The following is a 14,478-nucleotide window of genomic DNA, read 5'->3' as shown; positions in this document are numbered from 1 at the left end:
CATGCCCACTGTGGAAGTGCCATGCCTTACCAAGTACAGCTGCTCCATATATTGCCTGCTTCTAATGCCGTGAATCTTGCCTTCCATTTGGAAGGGCTCTTGCAGAGGAGTAGCTGGTGGCATTCCCCAGTTTCCTCAGGAGAAGTGAGGGAATATCTGAATGTGAGTTTGAAGGTTGTACCTGCAGTGTGCTGGCTGTAAGCTTGGGGTCACGAGTCTGGTCTTGTCACGGTGCAGACACCGTCTGAGACCACGAAGTGAGCAGCCACAGCCTCAGCCCCCTTATCCCTCACACAGCCCCATGGCTACAGGGTGGTCAGGCACCACAGTGACAGAGGGTGTCAACAGCTGAAGTGTACACCAGGGAACACATCCTCACTTTCCCCAGGGCTGGAAAGGGAGAGGGAGGAATTTTGACTTCAGTGTCATAAAGTAGTCAGAGCTCAGCTTCAGATATTAGTCCAGGCCTTCCTAAGGGGCTGGAAGGGCAGGGAGGAGGCAGTGGAATTGACCATATCCCCAGGCAGATGAACAGGTGCTGTGCGTTCCTGCAGGTGAATCACAAAATTACCATCCAGTGCTTTATCCTCTGGGAAAGTCTCTTCTTCAATTCTTACCTCTCTCACACTATCAAGTATTGCTCCAAAATATTAAGAGAATAATAACAAATTCAGAGGATTTAATAATAATCACTCCAAAATAGTAATAGAGGGTACTTTTTTCCACCCTGAGAGTCACCACACCATCAGGCCAGCAAAGGCAGCATCCTTTCCCTGCCCTCCCTCTCCTCTACCCGCTCCCCCTCCTCCCAGGGCTTTGGGCCCCTCGCTGATAGTAAACAGCTGGCTGTTACTTTTTGAATTTCTTGGCTTTCTATGGCTTGGGCCCCAACCTTAATGTCATTTCAATGCCATTTTTCTTCTGTGCTGAATAACAGGTCTGGAAATCTCCACCTCGCTGCAGACGGCACGTGTGGCACAGATCCTGTTGTGCACATGCCAGGTGCCTTTGTTCCTAGGGATTTGGTCAGTGCCAGTCTCCGAAGGTACCCATTGGAGCAGGTTAAGTGTCTCCATGGAGACCTCCCCAGCTCCCTCTCACAGTCCCTCCCTTCTCTTACAGCTTTCTGTTTATTGTAAACAGCATCCCCATCTTGGCTGGAGATGGCAGCTCTCTGCTTCACCCTGATCACCTGCCCACCCAAGCTGCCTCCTGGCCTGCTGTTGCCTGGGAAAACAGCAATGCCATCCTTTGAAAATAACCTGTGCATGGTGGAGGGCTCTTTTCATTCCTGGGTTGCTTTTTCTTTCCACACCCCTATTATGGGATTTGCCTGCATCTCTCATAGCAGCTGCAGCATCCAACTCCACCAACAAGGGCTATGTGTTTGTACATGAGGGAGAGTTTGTAGGAGGGAGGCTGGGGGCTGCAGCCTCTAAACCCTTCTCCTTCCTTTAGCCACATTGTCCCATCACAGGAAGGGCACTGGTGTTCCCAAGCCTGGACTATCGAGTAGCTGTACATCCCTTCCCCTCACTCACACCCCAGCATGCCTTGATTCCACCTGAGCAGTTGGGAAAGGAGTCTGAAACTTCCCCAGGTCTCCAGGATTCATCTTCTTCTTCAAACTCTGTATACTCCAAAACTCCCACCTCCCACCCAGCATCTTCCAGCCACTTTCTGATGTCTGCCAGAGATGAGGGAACTCCATGGGAAATAGCATTTTTTTTCATGATCCCACAATGGCAGTAAAATTCTACCTTGCCTTAATATGTTTCCTTGGCTGGGAAACCATCCTCATCTCCAGGGACTTTTAAAAGAGATTTGGGGAAGAATGGAGAAGTAAGCACACCCATGTTCCTTCCTAATCTATCACCCTACTCTCCAATGCAGAAAACTGGTACGTCACCTTCGTATCACTACAGTTCCTCTGCTCCTGACACTATTTTGAGGATGTATGTTCATGCCAATGAACCATTCCAAAACAATTTCTCCAATGTATCTGACAGGAATAGACTTTCCCTGACATGCCTGTGCAACAGCACCTACTGCTCATTGCAAGGGTATTTTCTGTACTGATCCCCAAGGCAAGCAGCCTCTCCCTTTCTGCAGGAGCACCTCTGACAAGCTCAGCTCCCCGTCCCTCTCTCCCAGCTGGAGTTTTCTACATGAGGCTATGGTGGGGGGCCATAATGGTAAGAGCATGTGCACCTAATGTTCAAGTTGCACTTGGTCTTTCCATCACTTCACTGATTGGTGCCTCAGTTTCCTCTACTGGAACGTGAAAATATCACTGGTTTCCTTTCAAATTATATTCCTTGATGTCTTTAGCAAAACACAAGCTGGACAAGTCTCTGTGAGTGGATGAGAAGTTCTATTTGTAGCTTCCCATAACAGGAAAGGCAGCATATCTTCAGAGCTTGCCACTGCAATAGCAGAAATGAAAAACCTCTAAAACCAATCTGGGACAGAGTTTTGTCTCCCAGCTTCCTTAGAATAGCCCAAACCAGTACTGCCAGCATGACTTACCATGCCTCCAGCTCACCCTGCCTTGCAGCATCCAGCCACATCCTAGAGATGCCTGTGCTGCTTCTGACCCACGGGCAGGTGCCTCTGACCTGCACACAGGTCACAGAAGTGCAGGTTCATAAAACACAGCACGAGGGAGACCGGGGCAGATTCCTGCCCAGCAGCCAGCAGGAGGATGACCCTGCCTACTGCCTGGCACACACCACATGTCCCTAGACACCGAGTGTCACCAGCATAGGAAGCACTGCATAAAATATGATTATGATAAAATAAACAGTGTAACAGGGATTAAGCCACTCTAGCTGTCTCTGAACTGAAATTTGGGATTTGCACAGAAACTGATGCTGATAGACAGAAATCAAGATGGAGAAAGGAAGTCTTGGTTGCAAAGTTCTTCTTATGAAACAGTTTTAGGACTGGAAGGCCTATCCACCTTCAACAGCTGCCTCCAACTAAGTCAACCACTCCTTATTTCAGGGTTTCTGTGAAGTTTCAGGAGTAAGTTTATGTGCTTCAAAGTTGCAGAGGTCCAAGTGCTGCAGGTCCCACCAGGGTGGTGGGTGCAGATCACAGTCTCTCATCACCTTGACAGGCAGATGATCAGAGCTTCTCATACCTCTGACAAACCTGGGGGTAGTTCCCCAGTCCTGCAGCTTGATCAGCCTTTGGGTACATACAAAGAGCTCAGGAACTTACACAGTGGCTCCACACCCTTTGTTCCACCAGCAGGCCTCCCATTTCCCCAGGACCATTGCTTCCCGTCAGCCCCTGTGTCACATCTGCCCTCCAGGAGCTACAGAGGCTCCCATTCAATGCAAAAAGGGTCACCAGAAAGACACAAAACCAGAAACAAATAATGCGGAGAAGCTCCTCCAAATCCTTGAGGGGAGCCCAACACTGCTTTTGGAAGCGTGATGTAGGAAAGTCTTTCTTCCATCCTCACATTCTTGCTCCTAAAAACCTCTCACCATTAAGGTTAGGATTTCAGGGAGAAGATGGAAAAAAATGAGATCTTTCAGTTTCTTTCACCTTCAAGTCAAAACTAAACTTCCCTAATTTTATTGTTCAAGGCAGATTTTTTTTCTGCCTTGGCCTTTTTTTTTCTTGGCCTTTAACCAAGACCTCTTGCCTGATGTGTACCCAGATCTATGACGCACAGTCGACGTGTTCAGTGAAAGCTGCACTTCACAGTTAACCAACAAAGGCTTTAAAAGCACAGCGCTTGGATGTCAGTAACAAAGAAAGCAATACCCAGAGTTCCACAGTGTCAGAAATTTATTTTTTGACATTAGCTGTCCAAACATCTTTGTTGGTCTGGTGCAGTCCTTTTTTTACCTCCAGAGAAATCCAAGTCCATAGTGATAGAACTCCACATATGCTCCTACGGCAGCTCATACAGCATGAGGTCTGCTTAAAACACCACAATGCACTGCACGTCAGTGAGCCTGAATGATGTAAACCCTCAAGTTCTTGATAACACACAGGACAGTCAGAGTCTTCTCTGCACCAGTGCACTGTCACTTTTCCACTACCTCCCCTCAGGAGAGCAGCACTCGGTGGAGATGGAGGAGAGAAGGACAACTTGTGCTGACAAGTACGAACATGGATGGCTGGCCAGTCACTCACTTAAGGTGGGCCCATAGTCCAGTGCCTGACTGGGTGAGTGTCTCCTGGCCAGTGCTCATGGAGAGCAAGTTATTCTGCCAAATGCACTAGCCTGGTTGAGCCAGACTCCACTGTTGCGTGAAGCAAGTCCCTCCACTGCATGTGGAGAATTATCACCTTCAGGCAGAGAGAAAAGGTGTAAGAATGGACACACAAGTGAAACACGAGTACCAAAAATGGTGAAAACTTATGAGATCACCTTATCCTTCTCTCACATCTAGTCAATACAGGATTGTTCCCTCACTGACTCCAGAACAATGCCACTTAACCTAGATGCAATCATGCTGCAGGAACTGCCAAACACAATGCAATGAAGACCAGAGAATGAGCTCATATGAGTTAATCCAATTCCTGCAATAAAACAATCCAGGGCTCTGGTCTCCATCCTGCAACATTCTCCTGAGCCAACCCTTTTCCAAGCCAATCCTTGAGTGTGGTAACACTCAGACACAAGCTGGAGCCACTGGTGGGCTGCTGAAATAACCTGGAGCTGGGAAAACGCAGCAAAACAATATGTTCTGTCTACTAAAACTGCTGCTTTGTTTAGATGGGATCCATAAACCTTGTTATTCACAAACACTCAGGGAGCAGAGCTTTATTTCCAAGAATGCTCATGGAAAGGAAATCCATTGTGTAGGCCAACATGAATAGACCTTTGGTGTGCAGTTTTTATGGGAAGCATCCAGGTGGCTAGTGAGAAAATAGCTCCTTATCGAGTAAAGTAATGCATTACAGCTACAGATCATTCCCAAGCAGTTGGGAGACATGCCCACCTGTGAGGCACACGTCACCCCAGGAGGAGTCCGAAACAATGGCACACAGCAAACACACAGCAGGAGCAGCCATCCCCGCCACCAAATCCACCATCAACCAAAGCATTCACATTCACTCTTTGCAAGTCGTTGCAGAGCCACAAAAGCACACCTAGAGAGCAGAAAGGAGAGTCCCATATGTTTCTTGGAGTGGTATCTTGCAGTGCCTTGTAAGGCACTGTATAATAGACCTTAAAACAAAGAGTTAAAATTAATTGTAGGGTCCACTGAAACACTTTCCTGGAAACGGCCTGAGCAGAAAACCGATCTCCACCTCCTTCTTAAAATCATGTGGCTCATAAAAAGCAGAAAGTCTTTTGCCACTATTTTGTATGCATAATTAGGTTTAGTTTGCAGAGCTATGGGTTCTGCGTTAGCAAGTGCACATGCACACACACAAGCACACACAGACTTGTCATTTATGTGACTGCTACCCAGAGTCACAAGTCCTCAGCCAGCATCTGGGTGGCAAACATGAAAATGCATTTTGATAATATTGATGCTGGAACACAACAGCATGCACAAAAATACATCCACCAAGTGCAACACATTGTAAACAGGAGAATAAGAAAAATAAACAAATACATGTAATTTCATCTGGGTCACAAGTTGACTCAATGTGACATTTCCTTTTGTAGTGAAGAACATTGGAAAAAGAGAGCTTATTTATACATACTGGAATATATTTGGCTAAGATTTTTTCTAGCTCTCTTGGTTATTTTTGCAGTAAGCCTAAGTGTTTAGAGCCTTTTCCCCCTTTCAAGATCAAGATTTTCTTTCTACTTTATCTCACAGAATCATAACTGATAGTTCTGCATCCCTAAAAATGACTGCTGTATGGCCATGAGCAATGACCTCACCACGTGATCCTGCCCCAAAATCAAGAGATTGGGCTGTAAGCAGTAGCTCTAAATTCAATACCATCAGCTGTTTAAAGGCATATGAAACAACGACCATTTCTCCCATGTTTGCTTTCTTCTCTGAGTGATGCTTTGCAGCTGTGTCTCTTCCAGCAGCAGGGCAGCCAGCACTCCCTGGGGAGCCCATTTACACTGCTGCTCTTGAAGGGCTGGAGTGGGAACACGCGTCCTGTGTCCCTGGACACACGCTCACACACGCAGCTCTGTGAAGCCCTGCGGGTGGTTTTCATGGAAGAGAAAATGTTGGCTGAAGTTCCTCTTGCTCTGCCTGCCCAAGACAGAGGGAATGTGGTCCTGGTCCCAGAGGGGTCCCTCATGCTCCCTGAGCTGGCCAGGACTGAATGCACACATGGGGGTTGCTGAGCTGCAGGTTACAGAGCAGAAGGGAGACAGCAACTCCTCAGGGCAACAGGGCTCAACTCTGTGTGCAAGTTTCCACCCAGGGCACTCAAAGAACTGTGCACAGGGAATAGGAATCACAGGGAGGGAGAGGGAGGGGAAGAGGTTGACCTAGTCCCTTGGCAAGCCAGCTGGCTGCCGGGTACTCCTACAGCATCCTACACAGTCGCTCGTTTACCACGAGCAGCAGAGTGTGGCAAGCACAAATAACATGTGCAACCCAAGAGAGAAAGCCAAGCCTTGCTCTGGGCTGAGCACCCCTCTGCAGCCCTTTGGGAAGGTGCCAACACAAAGCCAAGGCACGCTGTGAAATATCATGTATGTCTGTGTTGAGGGAGCTGGGGAAATCCAGAAGGGAGCTTTTTAACAAGGAGGTGAGGGAAGACCGGCAAAAGCAAGCAAGTGCCCAGAGCTCCCTGTCCACACAGAGTGACACTGCAGCACTCAGCAAATGAGATTATAGTCATCAACAGCTCATCAGCCCTCTGACAGGGACAAGAGTAATCACCTCTGCCTAACAAACACAGGACCTGAGACGGGCCAAGTGCTGCTACACCCGTGGTGGGAGCAGCATGGCAAGCCTCTGCCCTCAGTCTCTGGGGTTCACATTAAATGGGGCCAAGAATGGGAAAGGCCATCCATCTGAGCCAGGCAGCAGCAGTCACCAAGTAAAGAGGGAGACAGGAAGAGGATCTGCCCTTCAAGGCTCTTGGCTGTGCATTACCAACTCAACTGTTGTCCACACAACTCCCTGCATCGCCCCTGTGCTTCCCCTTGTGCCCCTGGCAAGGGTGTCCTCGGGCTCACAGCTCACTGTGCCTGCAAGGTTGGCAGGAAAGGCTGACCTAACCCTGCACCAAGTAGGCCCTCAGACCTATTGTCTTGAAATCAGGGTAATGATGGATGCCTAGGATGTTTCATCATTTCCCAGCACTGTTACAAGGCCCACATTTAATCCTCATCAGAAACATTTTGGTTTCCTTTCTGATTTTACGTGCTTGGAGTGCTGGCTATACCCCCTCCAGCTTTTGTTCTCCTGGTATTAAAAAGTGTTTCATTTTCCAGAAAATGAGCCGTGCTGTAGAACAGACCTATGAATCCCTTGAAGTGGTCTGAACCTCTTGCATTAGCAGCAAGACCTCAGTGAGGTGTCTGCCACTTGGGATATGTCCTTCCCAACCTCCCTATCCCATCCACCTTCTATCACTCCCCTCTCAGCTTTTTTCCACACTTGCCATGAGGTCAAACAGATGAAAGCCTGGATTACTCAGCAGTAGAAAACAGGGCAATGAGCTTCTGAATGCAGTTGACAAAGAGGTTAAAACAAAGAGGTTTGACAAAAAGGTTAAGGAGGTTAAAAGGCTAGGAGCCCTGGACTGAGCTTAAATAGAGCCCTGGGTCCATGGACACAAGCAAGCCCCAGCTGAGGCTGGTCAGGGCCTCTGCAGTTTTTCAGTGCCTTCAAGGCCTGGCACAGCCACTGGCTGGATTCTCCTGTTGGTCTCTGTTCCCAGAATGGCATTTCCTTTGGACGGAGGTGGTGTTCCTCCTTGTGCAAGGACAGCACCTGTCTGCATGCACAGGCACAGCATGATTTTGTACTTGCCCATCTTGATTTTCCATCATTCCCTTCTGTTAATGTTTTTTCCCACATTCGTGCAGAAATTAATACCCAAGGGTTCCAGGCTTGACTTGGGCTTTTATTGCCACAATAAGAGCTTATAGAAATAGTGGTAGCTATACCACCATCATTTGGAAAAGAGATTATGTGCAACAACTTGCATGTTTCAGTGGCTAATGTAATAATGTGGCAATTACAGCTCTCTTTTGGATCTGGTCCAGCTGTTTGTCCAAGAGGTCTCTAGGTGCAGCTGTTCTCACCACTAGACCCAGATCCTTTTGGTTACTGTTGAAATTGTGCCATAAACATGCTGACGGATTTTGTTTTTCTTCCTTGAAAGCACCTGCTTGAGATGCATGGCCAGTTTTGTTATTAGATAGAAAAGGCAAAAGTTGAATCCTGCTTTCAGGCATTTAACAGAGTAAGGTGAGCTCTCATTTTGGAAGGGATTGTACCTCTCTTGCAAGCTCTACTAATAAATTCAACTGTGTCTGCTCCCCAAACTTCCCCTCCACTTACAGGACAATTGAAATGGTCAGTAAGAATTAGCCTGCCTCTTGCTTGTAGGCTGGCTTAAAAAATGCAGATTACTGCAGAAGTGAGGATAATGCAAATACCTGTTGCAACTTTAGCAAATAATTATTATAAACTAGAGAGGGAGAGGACGTCCACTTCAGAAAATGAAAGTTTCTCAATTTCTCTGTGATTTAAATCCATAGTATGAGTTTAAGATAATATTTGCACCGGTAGTTGAAAATGTGTGAAGCAGTTAAAACTCAGTGACACCTACAGGGACAGGACCAGGGCAGTTTGGGGAGGACGATGCTGTTATTCAGCTGAAAGAGACCCACACGATCCCAATGCCATCACTGGCATGCAGGGGCAGCAGGAGCTCCCCTTTGGAGCAGGAGGAAACGATCTGCAGTCCCTGGAGGAGGCAGCTCGCTGCGGTCAGGCAGCATGTGCAGGCCTGCAATGCTGGAGGTCCCTGTGCCAAGAAAAATATCTTGGCCATACTTCCTCCCAGCCTTTGGTGGGCAGGACAGCCCCAGTGGTTTCCTCAGACCGGTGAGCAAGGGGACAAGCAGGCACGTGTGCTGTGCTTGGGGCTGCTGCCTGCCCGGCACACCCACCGGCTGCTCCAGGGGCCTGTGTCCCTTTGCCGAGCAGTGGCCATCACACTTCAGCTTCCCTGGGGCTGCCAGGCCCCCACAAGTCCCTCTGCTCACAGCCCTTGCAGCCAGCCAGCCTGGCAGGAGCCTGGGGAGGTTGTGGATTTGTGCCTGGGAAGGACATCCCTTGGGGCTCCTCTGGCATCTGCTCACCGGTGGTGCATACAACTATGCACATAGCAGAGCTCTGGGGGTTTTACCCACAGTATACAACCAAGATTTTTTTTCATCCTTTCCTATCCCCTTCTTAGTTTTGGCCTTTCTCCTTTAAAGCTTAACAGCCTGATTTCTTCTTGCCTGGCTTACATCTGCATTGATGCAGAATAGACCACCAGCCTGGAAGCTCTGAAATGTTGTTGCTTTTGCAAAGCACAGAATAGGAACCTAAGGCACAAAGGAGAAGGGGTTAAGGCACCTGGAGTCCTCATTCCCAAAAATGAGCTTGGTTGGCTTTACCTCGGCTGCCCTTTTGGAGACCTGCACCTCATTCTCAAATCATTTCCTTTATTCTTTTGAGAAAGGACCTGAGATCACATCAAACAATCCCCCGATATTGGGGCTGGCTGGGCCGACCTTTTTAAAACTAATACATTTATAATAAGATTCAAAACAATCAAATAAAGTCAGCCCTTCTTGCAAACGTGGTTGTCATTGTTGGCGGCCATCAATGTGCTGTGAAGAAAACTCTGTCACGTGCCTTGACTTCAGAAAAGCATGAGAAAACACTTGCAGCCTTCCCTGAGATAAGAAGCCACAAACAAATCAGAAACAACAAGCGAAAACTCAATTCAAGGTTTACTCCAGGATGGACGTCTTGCTACGATAAATTAAGGTGTTTTTCATTATTAAAAATAAACAAAGCAATGAAAGTGAACCATGTCACCATTCATATGCTTTAAAAACATCTTTAATCTGCTTGGGAAAATCTTTTTTTCCCCCTAACAGGAAAAAATATTAGTTGTCCAGATAACAAACAAAACAAAATCAACCAAAGGGCATCAAGAGACTTCCTGAAATTGAAAAAACAATGTTTTGTGTAACAAGTTAAAAAAAAAAAGCAAAACAAAACAAAAACAAAATAACCACATGGAGCAAGCAGAATGATTCCTCCAGCTTCTTCAGGTCGTCAGTGGTTTCAGGAACATGAGGAAGAGCTACACAAGCAGTCAAAAGTTTTATTTAACCTTGCAGCATTTTACAGCTGTCCTAGGCCTCTTCCCTTCTCCCCTTCCCCTCCCCACCCCCCCGGAAACCATTTGTCTTTCTAGTGCCTTATTTTTAACAGCTCAGCTCGGCCCCAAAGGGACATGTGTAAAAACAACGAAAGAACTTAATCCGGCAGCTTTGGGGTTCCCAGGACTGAAATAGCAAGCCTGATGCAAATCAGGATGGAAGCTGCTTTGGAAGAGGGAGCAATACCTCCTCCTCCAGAGGGAGAGAGGGATGGAGGGAGGCAGAGCCACGATGATGGGCAGCCCAGACACTCATCCACCATGAGACTGGGAGATGTGGGCAGTGCTGGGCTGGGCTGGCAGGGATGCTCAGGGACCCCATTCATCCTGCAGTAAATCAGCCCCTGGAGATGCTCGGGGAAGTTTGCACAATGTCTGCCCAAACTCTGCCTGGATCCCTGCCAGGGCTGGGAAACTTTCATTCTCATGAGTTCACAAATTTCACCTACAAGAGCCTGTTTTAAACAATACAGGAGACAGTGTGCCATTCCTTCCCACATCCCTCTCTGCCACTGCACTGTGAAACCCCAGGAAATCATTAGCTGTGCCTGCTAAGAACTTCTGGATTGAACAAATTATTCACATTTGTTGTATTCAGAGATTTTTTTTTTTGCTTTGTTTAAAGATGTTTATGATTTTCACAGGTTTGTTTGTGATGCTTGTCAATGCAGCTTCTAATGTTTGGCTGTGTATTTTAGGTGTAGCAATCAGTATGGGGTTCAAAGGCCTCCCATATTGCAGTTACCATGGTTTTAAGTAGCAACGTTGCTTTGCAATCAGGTAATTAAGCCATGAATGTATATCTGCTCCCTAATAAATACACAGAGCAGCAGGTCTAGCCCTCACACATTTATGAGCTGCTTTCAAATGTGGCCTCTGAAATGCTGAAAGACTTTTCCTGTGAATCTTTACAGCAGAAGTCAGTCCATCAAATGTTTGCAAAGAGTAATCCCTAGACAGGTGTAGCAGTAGCCAAAGCAAATTGGTTTAGAAATGTCAACATACATTCATGGATTATTTGCCCAGCTTAAGCATTTATAGTAAATGTCAATAGATCTGGCAATAAGGTTCATCTTGCCTTAGCCTTGCAGCAAACACATGTACCACAGCAGGAAAGCAACACAAGCCTGCTGGCAGGAGGAAACCCACTGAGGTGGGTGATGGGAGGGAAAAGCTCCATCAAATCTGTGTCCACATTTTCTGGGGCTATTCCACCAAGGCAAGGTTAGCAATCTGTGGGGCTTTCAGCATATCTGATCTTCCTCGCCAGCACAAAGTCCCTTTGTTCAGCACGGTGGTTTCCAGCAGCCCCGAGCTGTCCTCCAAGACAGCCACAGGCACAGGGTGAAAGGGACACACTTCCATAGGGGGGTGCAGCCTGTAAGCGTCTGGGAATGCTCCTAATGCTCACCTGCACCCTTTGGCAAGGCGACATCCTACACCTCTCCTCCTCCACCAGACACAGCACTTGCCAGTGTCCCACCAAGGAACTGATTCATCACATGAGTCTGCTGGCCAGGAGGAAGGAACCATTTAATGGATAAATCAAGATACAGCAGGTTTCTGCTGCGTACAGTGCTTCCACTCATGCAAAGAGGAGAAGTCATCCTCACCACCTTTTACAAGAAAACTGTCTTCAGTGCAGAAAAGCATCCTGGGTTTCAATTTCAAGAGCTGTTTGGCACAAAGCTCCCTCACAAGGCAGAGCACAGGCAGCAATGTGCGGCTGAGGGCAGCTCTGGGCTGGCTGTGCACCACTGCATCCCTTGCTGACCCTATGCAGCCTGTCCAGGGCAGGCAGCAGCCTGAAAGAGAGAGCTCATGTGTGAAAAAGGTCCCCATGCTCACTGCTGACAGCAGAGCAGCAAGCTGCAGGGAGCTCCTTTCATTATTGCAGAGGTTCAGCCATGTCTGCTCCGAGCTGCTAGAAGCCTTTCCATGAAGAAATAAGTGATTTAAGGAAACAATAGAGCTTCTTTCTTTTTTCTTTTTATTTCATGGGTTTTTTAGACCTGTGACCTGTCCTGCCCTTGAGCACTGCTCCAGAAGCACAAAGCTGCCCTGCTCCCCCTGTCCCTGTGGGCAGTGGGCTGGAGGCTGCTCCTAAGTAAACTTGAACACCCAGCAGACATTTCCCTCCTTGTCCATCTCAGTTTTGTCACAGGAGAAAAAATACGCCAGAGATCACAAACCTCTGCAGCAGCCACAGTCCCTCCTACAGTACCAGTCTTGGCACCAGCCCAGTGCCAATCGTGGCTCTTCCCTGGCTCTGTGGCTCAGCTCAGCCACAGGAAGGCTGATTTTTAATCTTGCTGACGCCCTGTTTACACCAGAGAACCTGCTTTGATTGCAGCTGGCTTTCAGCTTCCCTTTGCCAGACTTGCCTCACACCATGCCTGACCCTTGCAGACACTGTGGGAAGCATCACCCTCTCCAGAAGCCACAGCCTCTGGCTGCCCAAAGGGACAGGCCAGCACAGAGCCATGAAACACCCACCCAGCAAGGGGATAAGCTGCTCTGCTCTGCTGCCTCCATTTGCTCAGCATTCCTGATCAAGGGCTTCTTCCTGCAAAGTCACCAGGCCCATCTTGAGCCAAAGAGCACTCACTCAGCTGCACCATATCCTGACAGGATGTCAGCAGTAAACAGTAGGTAAATACTCACGCTTTATCATTGGTTAGTATTTGTTGTTTTTAGAGAACCGGACTAAAATTCCCACTGAAAAAAAAATGTGTACGACAAAAGTAGCTTCTATTTTCTGCCCACAGAAGAACCATGTGAAGAGAGCCATTTCCGTCATCATTATTCCCCACACAAAAAAGTTTGATGATGCTTGTGTTGGATTTTTAGATCTTTTGCATCTATCTACTTAATTGCTGGGAAATTATTTGATTTATTAACAAACGTATATTATGGATCAATAAAGAGCTACCCAGTCCCCACAATTGTTTGCCCTTTGCAATGTGGACCTTCTTGGATCAGTGAATGCCCTGCAACCATCCCTGAGGTACAGAGCAGGCACTCCCCAGGCATGACTATTCTCACACCACTCAAAATTGGTTTTGGCAAATAATTGTGGGTGGAAGTGAGCTCTCTGCAATAAGCACACTCCTTCAAAAGTGAAGGAGTAAGTGAGTACAGCAAGCAAAGCCTTATTCTGGCATGACTAAAACATAAACAGCTATTTGCTGGAAATCACTGGCAGCATTTTCTCAGCAAAGGTTATTGTGAGAAGATATAATTGATATTAATGTCTAGGGTTATCTCATCTGATTGTATCAGCAAAATATGGGATCACTTGGTAATTACTTTTAACATGATTTTCGCAGGAGAGCAGTCGACGCTGGAGAACAGAGTTGTCTTTTTAAATGCAGCAAAATACTGCCTAATTATGAATTAAACCCCAGGCTGAGCCAAGTTAGCAGCCTCTGGATTGATTCTGAGCGAACAGCACTTTCCCATTAAACTTTGGATGATTCTCATAGTCATTTTTTCATGGAAGTAACACTTTTCTGAAAAAAAAAATAATGTTGTTAGCCTGCAAAACATTTAAATGATACAATAGCTGCTTGCTTGGAGCTCACTCGCCACCTGCTTTTCCTTGTTTTGTTTTCTAGCCTCTAATTACTGAGCAGAGTCAATTCCTAATGAGGCAGTTTGATTTCCTGTTTTTCATACTTCTTGAGCTGCTTAAAGAGCCTGTCCAACATAAAAGGAACCCTTTTCTAAACAGATTTTAAATTAATTATAATAACCTTGGTGGTGGTTGTTGTTGTTGTTGCTCTGCATGTGTGCATGTGTGTGTGTGTGTGAGTGAGTGCATCTGAGTTTTCCATGGCTGTGTTTCTCATTTAATATTTCCACACGAAACAACCTTTTTTTCCCCCTCCTGTTCCCCCCCCACCCCCCCAACAATGCGAACTGGAAACTCTTGTCCAGGAAATTGTAGCCACAGAAACACTGTGTCTGGGGCTGAGGAGGAAAAGGTGGTGATGTCATGAATAATTGGGCTGTGAGAAAAAACGGAGCATGAATAAGGAGGGAAATATTCTGACGTCCGTCTTTAAAGCTGGAAGATAAACACTTGTTGTGAATGGTACACGCTGCCTTCCAAACGGGCTGGTAGGA

This window comes from Melospiza georgiana, chromosome 6, assembly GCF_028018845.1.
Source record: "Melospiza georgiana isolate bMelGeo1 chromosome 6, bMelGeo1.pri, whole genome shotgun sequence".
In the NCBI taxonomy this organism is placed as follows: domain Eukaryota; kingdom Metazoa; phylum Chordata; class Aves; order Passeriformes; family Passerellidae; genus Melospiza; species Melospiza georgiana.
The sequence above is the reverse complement of the archived record's forward strand: the minus strand, read 5'-3'. Positions refer to the sequence as shown.